This window comes from Armigeres subalbatus, chromosome 1, assembly GCF_024139115.2.
Source record: "Armigeres subalbatus isolate Guangzhou_Male chromosome 1, GZ_Asu_2, whole genome shotgun sequence".
Classification (NCBI taxonomy): domain Eukaryota; kingdom Metazoa; phylum Arthropoda; class Insecta; order Diptera; family Culicidae; genus Armigeres; species Armigeres subalbatus.
The window spans coordinates 256,524,663-256,538,807 of NC_085139.1; the positions used below are offsets into that span (position 1 = coordinate 256,524,663).

The 14,145-nt window shown below is 39.0% G+C and overlaps 1 protein-coding gene across 5 annotated transcripts in view; it reads left to right on the plus strand.

The window, feature by feature from the left end:
* The first annotated feature begins 439 nt into the window (after positions 1–439).
* Positions 440–14,145, plus strand: part of LOC134206892 (uncharacterized) — a 343,495-nt gene continuing 329,789 nt past the window's right edge. The window contains exons 1-2 of one of the 5 annotated variants that reach the window (XM_062682637.1): positions 440–508; positions 1,711–1,886. The gene's annotated coding sequence lies outside the window, so the exon portion shown is untranslated. The other 4 variants (XM_062682634.1, XM_062682636.1, XM_062682635.1 and 1 more) reach the window with 4 other exon arrangements.

Consider the following 14,145-nt stretch of genomic DNA (forward strand, 5'->3'; position numbering starts at 1 on the left):
AAGGCAAATTGATTTCCAAAATAATTTAATAAAAATGCGATCATATCAGGGTTTTTGCTATCCAAATGTCGCGTCCTTCCACATAACGAATCCATTCTCTGCATTCTGGGATAAATGACATTGCGCACATGAATTCGAACAGGTTGCAAAAAGGCGACAAGGTCTGCTTTGAGTCTGGGGTATCGCAGCGAGTGTAGGCTTGTGGTGTACCTTGAGCATTTTTTTTCTCTTCGCCATGCGATAATCAAGTGGCTGCATTATTGTTTTTTTACCTTTCCGTTTTCCTCGCGGTGCTCACCTGTGCGACGCTCGCAGCATATTATTCCCTCGCGAGTGCACCAAAGCGCGAGCACGAGTTACCACGTGAGTGAGTGACGGCCTGCCTGCGCGCAACACACGCCAGTGACTTGAACGACCGCGAAGAAACGAACGGCGCATTAGTTTTCGATAAACAGTGGTTTTGAGAAGACGCGCGGCATTCGAACGGGAGCCTACCAAGGTTTAGAAGGTGAACGAGACAAAAATAAAACACGAAAAAAGATCGCGAATCTTACGGGAGGTGCAGGGCTCCAGCGAGCAGGCCTGCCCTTGTTTGAGTGACTCCGTCAGCTGCTTCTGGCTGAGTGTGTGCGGTTTAGCAGCGGTTGCTTTTCTAATTTGTGTTGTTGCTGTTTCTTAAGTGAATTCGAAGACTAAAGTGCACGTAAGGCTGTTTTTTGCTGTTGAGCCCGCGCGGAAAGTCTGCTTTGCTTTTCGGGCACCACGTGAAGTGTTCGCAAAGCGTTTGAAGAACCCACTAAAGGCCCGTGAGCCCGCGGCATTGGATCATACGGTCGGGTTGGTGGGATCCGTCCGTCCAGCACGTGGGGCAAACAGAGACGAAAAATTGTGAAATCGGCATAATCGAATGTGAAAATATCGGTTTCTGCTTGATTCGCTACGGGTTTTATCTAGCAAACACCGCGGAGCCAGTGCGAGGGACTCTCCAACCAGTGCTAAAGCGATCGGAGACAACGGGGCGCAAAGAGGCGAGATCAAGGCGCACTTGGATGGTGGAGGACGTCGTCGCGTCGTTGGGAATATCAAATTCACACTGTTTTATATTTTTTCTTGTTTCGAACACATTCTTCACCGATGATGACTAGGGTGGCGTGCCAATTCGTTGCACAACGATTCTTCATTGTTCTAACTTCAATCAAGATGATTGAGTTATCGAAATACGACATCCGTAATCTTGTCCTCATGGCAGTGAGAGTTTGATAACAAATTCAATGCTTTTTGATGTTGAACTATGAGAAATTTTCGTACGACTTTTTGCCGCGGCACCCTAATTCCTTGAATGGGCTTCGAAAAGTGATTGAAGAGTCAAATGGGGGAAGGAACGGTGACGTGCTTAGCATTGGTGATTTCTGGTTTTAGATTCGCTGATTTGCGCAGTTTCCCATTTGAAGCGACGCTTTTTTTTTGTTTCTGGGCTATTGTGATTTACAGTGCCTACCTACTTGATTTGCAGAGTGTACAACCAACGGTTTCAAAATTTTGCCGACTCGACTGAAGAACCATCCGAAGAAAACAGCTGTAAAAGTGATCATTAACATAGTTTTCCATTTCTCCAAGCCACCACAGTGGAGAGTGCAAGAGCGCCGAGAGCAGTGAAACGCGTCATTTATAATCAAATTAAGATTTTGTTTTGTTTTTTCGGCGCTGAAGAGAAGAAAACAATTTTATTGCTGTGTGTAGTTGCTGCGGTCAGCGAATTAGTGTGCCCTGAAGAAAACCCTCTTGAACTTGAAGAGTGAGAAAGCTGATCGGAAAGAGCGGAAACAGCAAAGACAAGTTGTACAATTTTCGAGCCAACACCGCGCGAGGTTCATCATAATTAAAAGGTAAATACCTATAAGTTTAATTGTTAGATGCCTTTATAATAGGCGTCAAATATCTGCGGCAAATTTGATCAATCAGAAATAGGACATTTTGAAATTCAAAAGTATTCTTATCTATATACATAAAAATGAATTTCTGTCTGTCTGTGCCTTATAGACTCGGAAACTACTGAACCGATCGACGTGAAAATTTGTATGTGGAGGTTTTTGGGGCCGGGAAGGTTCTTAATATGGTTCGAGACCTCTTCCCGCTTTGGAAAGGGGGCTCCCATACAAATGAAACACCAATTTCTTCATAACTCGAGATCTAATCAGAAAATAAATCAATTTTAGGCGAAACGAAGTTCGTCGGGTCTGCTAGTTCGTAATAAAAATAAAGAAATTCGACAATTAGGATTGTATATATTTTGATCGGACAATGATGGAAACCTTTTTCAGAAATTTATGTAAGTCACCTTAGAATTGCCGTAACACGAATCGTACCAATTATCAACTAATTGCTATTTATAAATCATAGATCGTGGAAGGAATATGAATTCATACTAAGAGTGTCGGATAGTCGCACAATTATGCACAAAACCTTACAAAACCTGTAGAAAATCTTAGCCTCTTGAAAATTAGTAGGCTTGAGGCCGTTTGGGTAGAATAACTGCTGCAGAAAGTGTTGCTCATAAGTACCGATCAAGTAAAGAGATTATGAGTGCGTGTAGCGGGCCATGGTCATGATGGCCATGTGAATTGGCTGGCAGAGATCATGCCCCACATGGCGTAGGAATAAGTTGACGTATTCAACTGCATTAATTTCTCTGACGAGTGGTTGAGTAATGCTGGGGAACCAGTATCAAGCACATTTGAGGACATCTTGGGATGCAGAACCATGCCTCAATGGCTCTGGGAGTAACAAATAAACTTGCAAAAGACGAATGTTTGATTGGACGCACGGTGTGTTTATGAGGAAATATTATATTTCAAAAATCAGTATCTCTGAAACACCCACCATGTGAAAGTATAAGATCTCCTCTTTCATATAGTGGGTAAACGATATTACATTTTACATTTTAGTTCTATCGGGAGATCTAGAACAATTTTTATTTTTTTTCACTATTTTTGGTGCAAACTCCTTAGAAATCTCAAATGATAGCCGATTTAACTCCCCCAAAAATGTATGGAAAAATGACCCCCGATAGAACATTTTAAAAATGCACCTACGTGAAAGAGGAAACCCTAAACTTTCGTGTAGTGAGTGTTTTAGAGATACTGATTTTTTGAAAATAAGCCTCTTCGGACAAACACACCGTGGACGATGTTCGTACATACATATAAAGTAGGCCTTGAAATTGAAATAACAAAAGAATATTAAATTGCTGGAATCCAAATTGGTTTTACGATTTTATAATTATCGAAACAGAAGTGATCGTGATCAATTTATAAATGGAAGTGATTAACGTTTGATCAATGCAATATTAATTCAACTGATCGCTTTTCAAGGTGCGTTCTGAACTATTATCTGCGCTTTTGCAGTCATTGTTGTTTTTTTGTTTCATTCAATATGATAGTAGGGTAACCGTACCCTTAGTGTAGGTAGCACCAATAGCGGAGGAAGTGGGGTTTTAATGAGATTTATCAGAATTATACATTTTACGATGCTTTCAGTTGATGCGTCGTGCTTTAAATATCCTGTTGCAAATTATCCTAAGATTTCACTTGAAAAACTATTGAAAACAATGATTTTCCTTAATAAAATTGACTCCCTTGCACCTATACTGCCGCTAACCGCAAGTCGAGCACATCTGTATATGGGCCTCCATATACAGATGTGCTCGACTTGCGGTTAGCGGCAGTATAGTGGTGCAACTGTACCAATAGTGGCGAGTCTCATAAGAAATTAATGCAAAGCACCACTATGGGAACCAAAATTATTTTTTACCGCTACTAAAGGAACAGTGTACCCATTAGTTGTGCAAGCAATATTTTGTAGTTGTTGATGTTAAATGACACCAATCTCATTTTTGTTAGCAAATCCATTAGTTTATATATTGTCTGAGATATTAAAGCTGTAAATTTCCAATAATTATCAATTAAAACAAAATATCTTTTATGTGGGTCTACTAATACCTCCACTATTAGTACCGTTACCCTATAAAATGTGTCGGTCGGTTGATTTCGGTGGGGGTTTGCTGCCTGGATCGATTGTAGGTACGCATCACAAACCTGGATTATTTTTTTTTGACCTGATGATTCCACTTCACGAAGAAAGTTTTTACTTATTCGAAATTGTTACTCCGTTTCTGAGTTTGCAGCGTTTTGTCTTTTGTATGAGTTATTGAATTTTATTTGGAGATAGATAGGATTGAATTTGTTAAGAAAATTATTTTGAGCTTTTTAGTGGAATGTCTTCACTTGTCATAAGACGGATTGAATGTCCTTCTAAAACAAACAATTAGCAAATTAGCAATAACCATTACAGTGTTTAATGAAAATGCCGCAAAAAGATAAAGCCTTGAAGCAAAGAACTTTCAGATGAGAAGTTTTTCAAAGCGAAAACATTTTATCTTCCCTGGCTGAGGCAAAATGCAATGTATGAAAGACCTTTTGTTGGGACCATAGTGCACATCACCAATGCAATCTAAGGATGGTTTGTGTATTGTTTTCTTTATTATCGTCCAGTGGAAAATGTCTTAACGTACACTCACTCACTCACGTACGTTTCTCACTCCGGTGGGCCTGGATTCGATCTAGGTTAACAATTTTTTTTTAAACGTAAAATGTCTGGTCCTGCCTTTCCTCGGATGGGAAGTAAAGCCAAATGCGTTTCCTTCGTTTCAATTCCGTTTCAGTTTCTGGGTCTTCAGTGTCCTACAAGCAAATGCGCAGGATTTTCAATCCGGAGTAGACCTGTGCGCCGCCGCCGGTGGTTTTACTCACGCCGCCGCCGCCGACGATTTTGGGTCGGCGCGCCGCCGATCATAATTTTGCCACGCCGATGACTATTCGCAATAAAAAAAATCAATTAACTTAAGTCGAGTCGAGTAAAGTACAAGACACTCAAGATGCCCTGCAGTTGAAGACGGAATACATATCTGTAAAGCAATACAACGTGGTGGAATTAATTGGAATAGTACTAAACTCGTCTTATGATAGTTCATGAATGGTGAAAAGATTGAAATCGTCAGAATTCAATTTCAAATCTACCTTACGAGATGGTGCCTCTAAGTCAGTGTGGTGAAATACATTGTCTGCTGGATCAAGAAATATGTTGGTTGATTAGTTTATGAGTTTGCATGCGGCTTTATCTAGTCTACCATTGTTGGAATTGGAATTGGAATTCGTCTAAGCCAGGCCTTGGATTTGGCATTCAGTCGGGCACCTAAACCTGTAGGTGACTCGCAAATTATGTTTGATGTGGCTTTTGTGATGGCTTAGATACATGCCCAAAGCACCCCCATTCTTATAGAATCTGGCATTTGTGCAGTTAATTTATTGCAGTTCAGGAATTTCAAGGTAAGTTAGCACATTAATTATCTTGCCAATATTTTTTTTTAAATTAAAATCAACCAGGCCACTAATTTAATCCGTTTTCTTTCTTTTTTGATTTGTGTTATGAGCACAGTTTACTTATTTGAGAAACCAATTCAGCAAAATAATTAAATCCCTACTGTGAATGATTTTCTAGCTTTTTGTCCAATATAACTATTTATTTTGAAATCAATGTTTGAATATTATGGACAAAACCGTTTGGTATATTTCCTTGTACATTCCTCCAAAGTTTTCTAAAAAAAAACCTAAGAAAATTACTTTAGGAATTCTTTTTTCTCCGAAAATTCTTTCAGAATTTCCATAACGATTTTTTTCAGAACATCTTTTACGAATTTCTTTAGGAAATTCCTTATGGAATGTATACGAAAAAAATGTTTCAGGAATTCCTACGGAAAAGGAATTCCTCTGGAAATTCTATAAAGAATTTCTTCGGAAATTATTTATCAACACTTTTTTTAAGCAATTCCTTCGGAAATTTCTTTAAGAATTGCTTCGGAAATTCCTCCTTATGATTTTTTTCAGCAATTATTCCATGAATTTATTAAATCAGAAATTTTCTCAAGGAACTTCTTCGGAACTTCTTCCAGCAATTCTTTTAAAACATTCTACGGGAATCCTTCCAGAACTTCCTGCAGGAATATCTCCGAAAATGCTTTCAAGTGTTAATTCCGAGATTCTTTCAGTAATACCTTGGTAACTTTTTAGTGTTTGTTGCTTATTTTTTTGTCTTACCCTTTCGAAAATTCAATTAGTAACTCCTTTGAAAACTATTTCATTCTCTAATTATTTTTCAAAGGATTTCCGGAAAGAAATTCCGAAAGAATTTCTGAAGAAATCTACGAGGAAATCTTGGAGGCTTTTCGAAGAAACTTTTAAAGAAATCTATGAAGAAATATCAAAAGGAATTCTTGGCGGATTTTTTTTAGAAAAAAAAATTTGGAGGAATTTGCATCAGGGAGTCCTACATAAACTATTCCGGAAAAGAATTCCAGAAAGTCTTTTGGATTCTTTCGGATATTCCTTGGAATTTCCCTCAGGAATTAGTTCGGAAAGTCATCCACGCATTCTTTCAGAAATTTGTTAAGGAAAACCTTGGGAAAATCGTTGAGATATTTATCCGAAAATTTCGAATTTCTTCTAAGAACTCATTTGGTATACCTTGCAAAGTTCTAGGACAAAATTTCTTTAAGAATTCTTGAACAAGTTCCAGAAAGAATATCCAAGAAACTCCTGAAGGATTTTTCAAAGTAGCTTCTGAAGGAACTTTTGATAGTCTTAGATTTCTCCGCAAATTCCTTTGGACATTTCGTCAAGTTTTCGTTCAGAAACACAAATTCTTTTTGAAATCTCTACGGAAAATGTGTGAGGAGTTCCTTAGGAAATTGTTTCAGAATTCCTCCAAAAACTTTCTAAAAACTCCTACAGAAATTAATTACGGATTACTTTGGAAATTTCATCAAGTTTTGAAAATTAGCTTAGGAATTTATTTTAAAATTAATTGGGAAATTCCAGCAAAAGATACTTTTTGGATTTATTTTTAATTTCTCTAGGGGTTCCTGAGTAAGCTCCTTGTCATTTTTTCCTGAAATTATCTTAGGGATTTTTTCAAATCTTCCTTAAGCAATTTATAGAGATTTATTTACGGATAATCCTTTGAAAAATCTTCCAGTAAATTCTTTGGTTACTTTAGGAAGCTACGCTACCTACAGACACTTACAATATTACCTATGTAAGGGGAAGGGTCGTTTGGCCGAATTCCACTTGGCCGAACAAACCATTAGGCCGAAACCAATCTGGCCAAAAGGGTCATTTGGCCGAACGGGTCATGTGGCCGAAAGGGTTATTTTACCGAAAGGGTCGTTTGGTCGAAAGAGTCATTTGGCTGAAAGGGTCATTTGGCCGAAAGGGTCATATAGCCGGAACGGTCGTTTGGCCGAAAGAGTCATTTGGACGAATATGACATTTGGCCGTATAGGACATTTGACCGAATAGAACATTTGAAAAGTGAGAAATTAGGAGTGAGAAGAGAGACGTCTCAATTCTCATTCCTCATTTCTTTTGTGTTGAACTTAATGTAATATTTAAAAAAACACACAAATAAAGACATAAAAAAAATCATTCCTCATTTCTCACTTCTCACTGTAAAAAGAGAGAAGCGTGAAGTGAGTAGTGAGAAGTCTCACTACCCACTTCGAACTACTCACTTTTCACAGTGAGAAAAGAGAAATGAGGAGTGAGAAGAGAGACGTCTCACTTTACACTAAAAAAATAGGAGCGCGAAGTGAGTAGTGAGACGTCTCAGTATTCACTTCGCGTTTCTCAACTTCTACAGTGAGAAGAGAAAAATTAAGAAAAAGAAGTGAGACGTCTCACTACTCACTTCAGTTTCTCACTGTTCCCTGCAAAAAGCGAGAATTGAGACGTCTCGCTTTTCACTCCTCGCTCTAAAAAATGAGAAGCATGAAATGAATAGTGAGATGCCACTTCGTACAACTCACTTTTCACAGTAAGGTGAATAGTAAGACGTCTCTCTTCTCACTCTTTATTTTTCTCTTCTCATTGTAGAATGTGAGACATGAGACGTCTCATTTTTCACTTTTCACTGTGAAAACTTAGTAGTGCGAAGTGGGTAGAGAGACGTCTCACTACTCACCTCATGCTTCTCACTTTTTACAGTGAGAAGTAAGAAATGAGGAATGAGAATTGAGACGTCTCTCTTCTCATTCCTTATTTCTCATTTTTCAAATAACCTATTCGGCAAAATGACCTATTAGGCCAAATGTCTTATTCGGCCAAATGTCCTATTCGGACAAATGTCCTATTCGGACAAATGTCCTATTCGGCCAAATGTCCTATTCAGCCAAACTACTCCTTCGGCCAAACGACCCTTTCGGCCAAATGACCCTTTCGGTCTAAAGACCCGTTTGGCCAAATGACCCTTTCGGCTGAACGACCCTTTCGGTAAAACAACCTTTTCGGCCAAATGACCCTTTCTGCCAAACGACCCTTTCAGCCAAACGACCCTTTCGTCCAAATGACTATCGGCCTAATGGTCTGTTCGGCAAAATGGTATATTCGGCCAAATGACATTGGTAAAAAGATGCAAACTACCGTCATCGGGGGTGACAATGGGTCTGGGGGTGAGAATGGGTCATCGCTCTCACCGGCAGCCTGGAGGTCGTAGAGCAAAATCGTTCAAAAAGGTTTCTTATATTTTAGTCTTCTTGCCCTCAGACACATTCAATCCATTCTACAAGCATTCTAAGTAGTTGAAACAGTGACCCATTCTCACCCCCATTTGACCCACTAACATCCCCCGACGACGGTATCGAATTCTCGAAGTATTTGAGCAGAAAATACTGCGCGGTGGAGAATAGTAGACCAGCAAAAAACCTTCCGAGAGCATGGAAGAGGGCGTTGGCTCCGGGGTAGACCCCGCACTCGGTGGCAGTGCGCAATCGAGGAAGATGCTCGTGCAGTTGGTGTGCAGGGAGACTGGCGACTGGCGGCCCAAGAACGAGCAACCTGGAATATGAAATTAAATACGGTTTTCCTCCGGATAACACGGAATGTACCAGAATAGATATAGGTAAATGTAGAATGAAATTTTTGGACATTTTCCTCAGGAATTCCCTCACAACATTCTTCATTTCTTTTGTTTTTTAGGGTCCCTTCAGATATTCATTCAAAGCTCTATAACAAATTTATTCGGAAATTTATTTGAAATTCTGTTAGGAATTACTTTGAAAATGTCTGTGAGGATTTTTTCGAAATTTTCCTGAAGGGTTCATACTGATTTTTCATTGAGAATTCCTTCAGTTCCCAAAGTTTTTTTTTGGAAATTTCTTCAAAAATCTTGCCGGATTGCCTTCATAAACTTGTTCAGACATTACTTCAGGAAATCCTTTGGAAATTCCTTTGGAAAACTATTTTAGGAATTCCATCGGAAATTAGTTCATTGTTGAATAAATTTCCGAATGAATTCCTGCATCATGAGCTAAAGGAATTACCAAATTTCTGTAGGAATTCTCATAGAATTTTACGAAGGAATTTCTTATGAACTTTAATAAGAAATGTCTGTAGAAAATTCCTTAAATAAATTCTAGTTTCCTCCAGAAATTCCTTCAGGGACTACATCAAGAACTGTTTTGGCATATTTAACCAAATTTCAGGAAAAATATTAAATTTGGTTGGTCATCCCCAGTCTTACTCAGCTTGTATTTTGTTTTATTTATGTTGATCATAACATTTTAACATAAATAACATTTTAAAATCAGGTATTGATTAGTGTCGCCGACAATTCACTATTTTGAATGTGCTGCTTGATGATCGGCAAACGTAGAATATTGCAATTTTAATCCACTGAAGTCGATTTGTATACGGGCGATTCCTACCGTGTGAATCAAAACCGCATGACTCCAAAAACCCGCATTAAAATTGATTTTTCCAGTCATTGATTTTTTTCATCCACGCCGGTTCATGCCGCCGCCGCCGCCGATAAAAGACAACGGCGCGCCGCCGTGACGCCGCCGCCGCCGGGGCAAAAGTGACCACCACGCCGCCGCCGCCGATTATATGACCGGCGCACAGGTCTAATCCGGAGATGGCGAGAACAATGATCGGTCCAGCCCAGGATGTTGTCGGGTGGGCAACATTTTTGGCTCCCTGGACAAAGTATATCCAATATCCTTTGTAGAGCAACTGCTCCCTTTTCCATCTCACTGAACATATATTCATCTCATCGCGAAATAAAAAAATGCGGTACCAATTTCGTCGCTTCTTTTTGCTAACATGCGTGCTCGCTCACTGCTGAAAAAAACAGAAAAAATAAGAAACAAATCAAATACCTTATTATTGCTTTGTTTTTCGTGGGATAAATATCGATGCTATGAGATAAAGTCCAGGAATAGTAACCCTACTTGCTGCACAAGATACACTCATACAATTGGCAGGTTGAGATAAGATTTCAATTCGATAAATGTGAAAAAGTTAATAAAACACTAAAATAAAAAGCAGTCCATTTGGAGAATTCACGGAAATTCTCTCAGTGAGCTGATTTTTTTCAGAGAAATTCTTCAAGCACTCGTGCGTGAGCATAAGAGTTTTTTTTAGTAACTCATCCAGGAGTACCTTTGAAAATTTGATCAGAAATTTTTCCAGGAATGGTTTCAGGATCGCCTTCGGGTATTTTATCAGGAATTTCTTCCGAAATTTTTCTGGGGATTCCTTCAGTGATCTCTTCGAGGATTTGGTCAGGGAATTTCTTCAGGTATTCCTTCGTGTATGTCTTATGGGATTCCTTTAGCAATTGGTTGTTCCTTCAAGAATCCCTTCTACTATTCTTTTTTCCTGTCGGGTACAATATCCACTGCGACCAGATATTTGATCTATTGTGGCGGGCCCCGTTTTAATGTATAGTAGAAGTTAGATAGTCTAAAACACTATTGAAGAGTGATTTGAACTTACTGACTATGATTATTATCCCAGTAAGGTATAATTAAACGAATGAAGTTTATTGCCTTGTTGGGAGAAGTTATCCAAACATCCGAGGGTCCAATAAAACCCTTCTCAAAAATGTTTCTTCTTCTATGAAAAAGTGCTGTACAATCACAAAGTAAATGTTCCGAAGTTTCAATCTCAAAGTTACAGAAACGACAGATATCGTCTTCCAGCTCCCCAAGTTGTTTTAAATAGTATTTACTGGTACAATGACCTGTTATTAGCCCACTGAATGTACATAAGTCTTTTTTTGATAAGCTCAAAACTTTTTTAGTTATTGTTGCATTTGGAGTTATGAATCTCCTTGATTGTCGTGCTGTCCTTGTATTATTCCAGATTTCATTTATTTTCAGTTTTTCCCAGTTCTTTAGTTCCATTTTAAGAGTACATTCCGAAATGCCACAGCATGGTTCTGGACCTACAAATAGTTTGGAAGATCCTTTTCTTGCTAACAAGTCAGCTTTTCATTACCTTCAATTCCACAGTGCCCAGGAACCCAAAATAAATTCAATGTATTATTTTGAGCCACCTGTTGGAGTGATTGAATGCATTCCCAAACTAATCTTGATGAGCAAGTCACTGATTTCAGCGCTTTTAGCGCAGCTAAACTGTCAGAAAAAATACATATATTTGCATATCTGTAGTTACGTCGTAAGCAAACGGTAGTGCACTCAATAATTGCCTGTATTTCTGCTTGAAACACGGTTGGCCATTTACCCATTGAAACAGATATATTTACTCCAGGGCCTGTTAGGCCAGCTCCTACACTATTATTTAATTTTGATCCTTCTACTATTCTTTTTAATACTTTTTTAGGATTTCTTCAAGAATTCCTTGGAAATTTCATCAGGGATTATTCCAGAAATTGTTTCTGGGACACCTTTGGGTATTTCGTCAGATAATATATTGGGAAGTCTCTCAGGGATTCCCCTTGGCCTTTTTTTAAAACTCCTTCTGTGATAACTTGGTATTTCTTCAGTATCTGCCTTCGTTACGAGACTTTACCTGTAGATCTTGGAGTTCGTAGACCACCTGGAACCCATGACAACAAGAAGAACTACTTGGAATACAAGCATATTTCAAGATGGGGTTGCACAATTTGTTTATTCTTTAACCTTCCTAATGCATTAGAAAAAAGTTACACATTGTGCATTGGGGTCCATTTGGACCCAAGATTTCATCTTGATCACAAAAACTCAAATTTCAACCGATTTTCGATCAAATTGACCACTGTAGTCCCTGGGGAACCTGTGCTGGAGAGGTACTGTTTGAGCTTCTCAATTTGGCACCAAATTATCGAGTTTCGTGTTATGAAACATGAAATTGCTTGCAAATATGTGCTCTGATGATCCCAACTGTATTTGCTATATTGTATATGCCATTTCTTGACAAATTTATCGCTCGAGCGATCATCGGAAAGCCCTCTGGAAGATCCGGAACTTCCGTAAAATTGGCCAATTCTAAAAGTTTACCCCAGAGCTTCGCGATTTTTGATAACCATTCATTCTGGCAAATTGTGGGGGCTATCAATAGTTAAAGCCTTCTGTGACCTACAAATGTCCCAGAAACGGTCCTCCGGAAGATCCGGAACATTCGTAAAACGGCCAATTCCAAAAGTTTATCCTAGAGCTTCACGATTTTTTGGTAATCATTCATTGTAGATCTTGACTCTATGGAGTTCGTAGACCACCTAGAACCCATGACAACAAGAAGAACTACTTAGAATTCAAACAAATTTCAAGATGGGGTTGCACAATTGGTTTATTCTTTAATAACTACTGCCGTTACGGAGTTTGATTCGCAGATCTTGACTGTTTGGAGTTCATAGACTATATAAAACCCATGACAGCAAGAAAAACTACTTGGACTACAAACATACACCAATTTGGAGTTACGCAGCTTGCTAATTCTTCAATTACTGCCTCTATTACAGAGGTTGATCCGCAGATATTGACCATTTGGAGTTTGTAGACAATTTGGAATCATTGAGAACAACAATAACTACTTGGATTGGAATGCAAACATGCACCAAGATGGAGCTAGACAACTTGTATGTTCTTCAATAACTGCCTCTATTACAGAGGTTGATTCGCAGAACTTGACTCTATGGAGTCCATAGACTACCTGGAACTCATGACAGCAACTAGAACTAATGCCTCCGTTGCGGAGGTTGATTTGCAGATCTTGACTCCATGGAGTCCGTAGACTATCTGGAACCCATGGTGACAATAACAAGATCTACTTGGCATGCAAACACATATCAAGATGAGGTGCCACATCTTGTTAATTGACTCTATGGAGTTCGTCGACTACCATGCAGCTCAGTCGGTTTCTAACGGATTTTCAAGCAATCTTCTGGAATCGATCACAAAATTCCTATGGTTTTAGAAACCGAGATCAATTTTTGTTTAATGGCCAAGGTTTCGAATATATTCCGTGAGTACTGGGGTTACCTCCCTCCCGGAAGGAATGACCATTTTCAGATCGGCTTCAAAATCCATCTTGCGACACGTAAAACTTCATGAATTTGCGAGACAAGTACACTGGAGTACATTTCGGTGCTTTTTGATTGAATTGGCCACTCTCCATGTACTTCCAGGGTCTGGTTACCTTGAGGAAGTGGTCACTTTTCGTTCAATTGGACGTGTTGAATTTAATTTATAATAAAAAAAAACACACCAATAAAGAAAAAAAAATATCGTTAAATCTTGGAACCCATCTTGCGACATGTCAAACTTCATGATTTTATAAAATAAGTACACTGAAGCACATTTCGATGGTTTTCGATTGGCCACCTTCCGGGTGTTCTGGGAACCTGACTCCCCTGGGGAAGTGCCCACTTTTCGTTGAATCTTGAAGCCCATTTTTCGACATGTCAAAATCCATGGTTCTACAAAATAAGTACACTGAAAAACATTTGGACGGTTTTCTATCCAACTGACCACCTCCAGGATGTTCCCGGAAACTTGCTTCTTTGGGATGAGGCCAGTTTTCGGTCAATATTGGAACCCATCTTGCGACATTTCAAACTTCGTGGTTTTATAAAATAAATACACTGAAGCACATTTCGATAGTTTTAATCCAACTGACCATCTGCCGGGTGCTCCCGGAACCTAGCCTCGCTGAAGAAGTGACCACTATCGGTCCAATCTTTGAACCCATCTTGCGACATGTCAAACTACATGATTTTACATTATAAATACACTGAACCACTTTTCAACGGTTT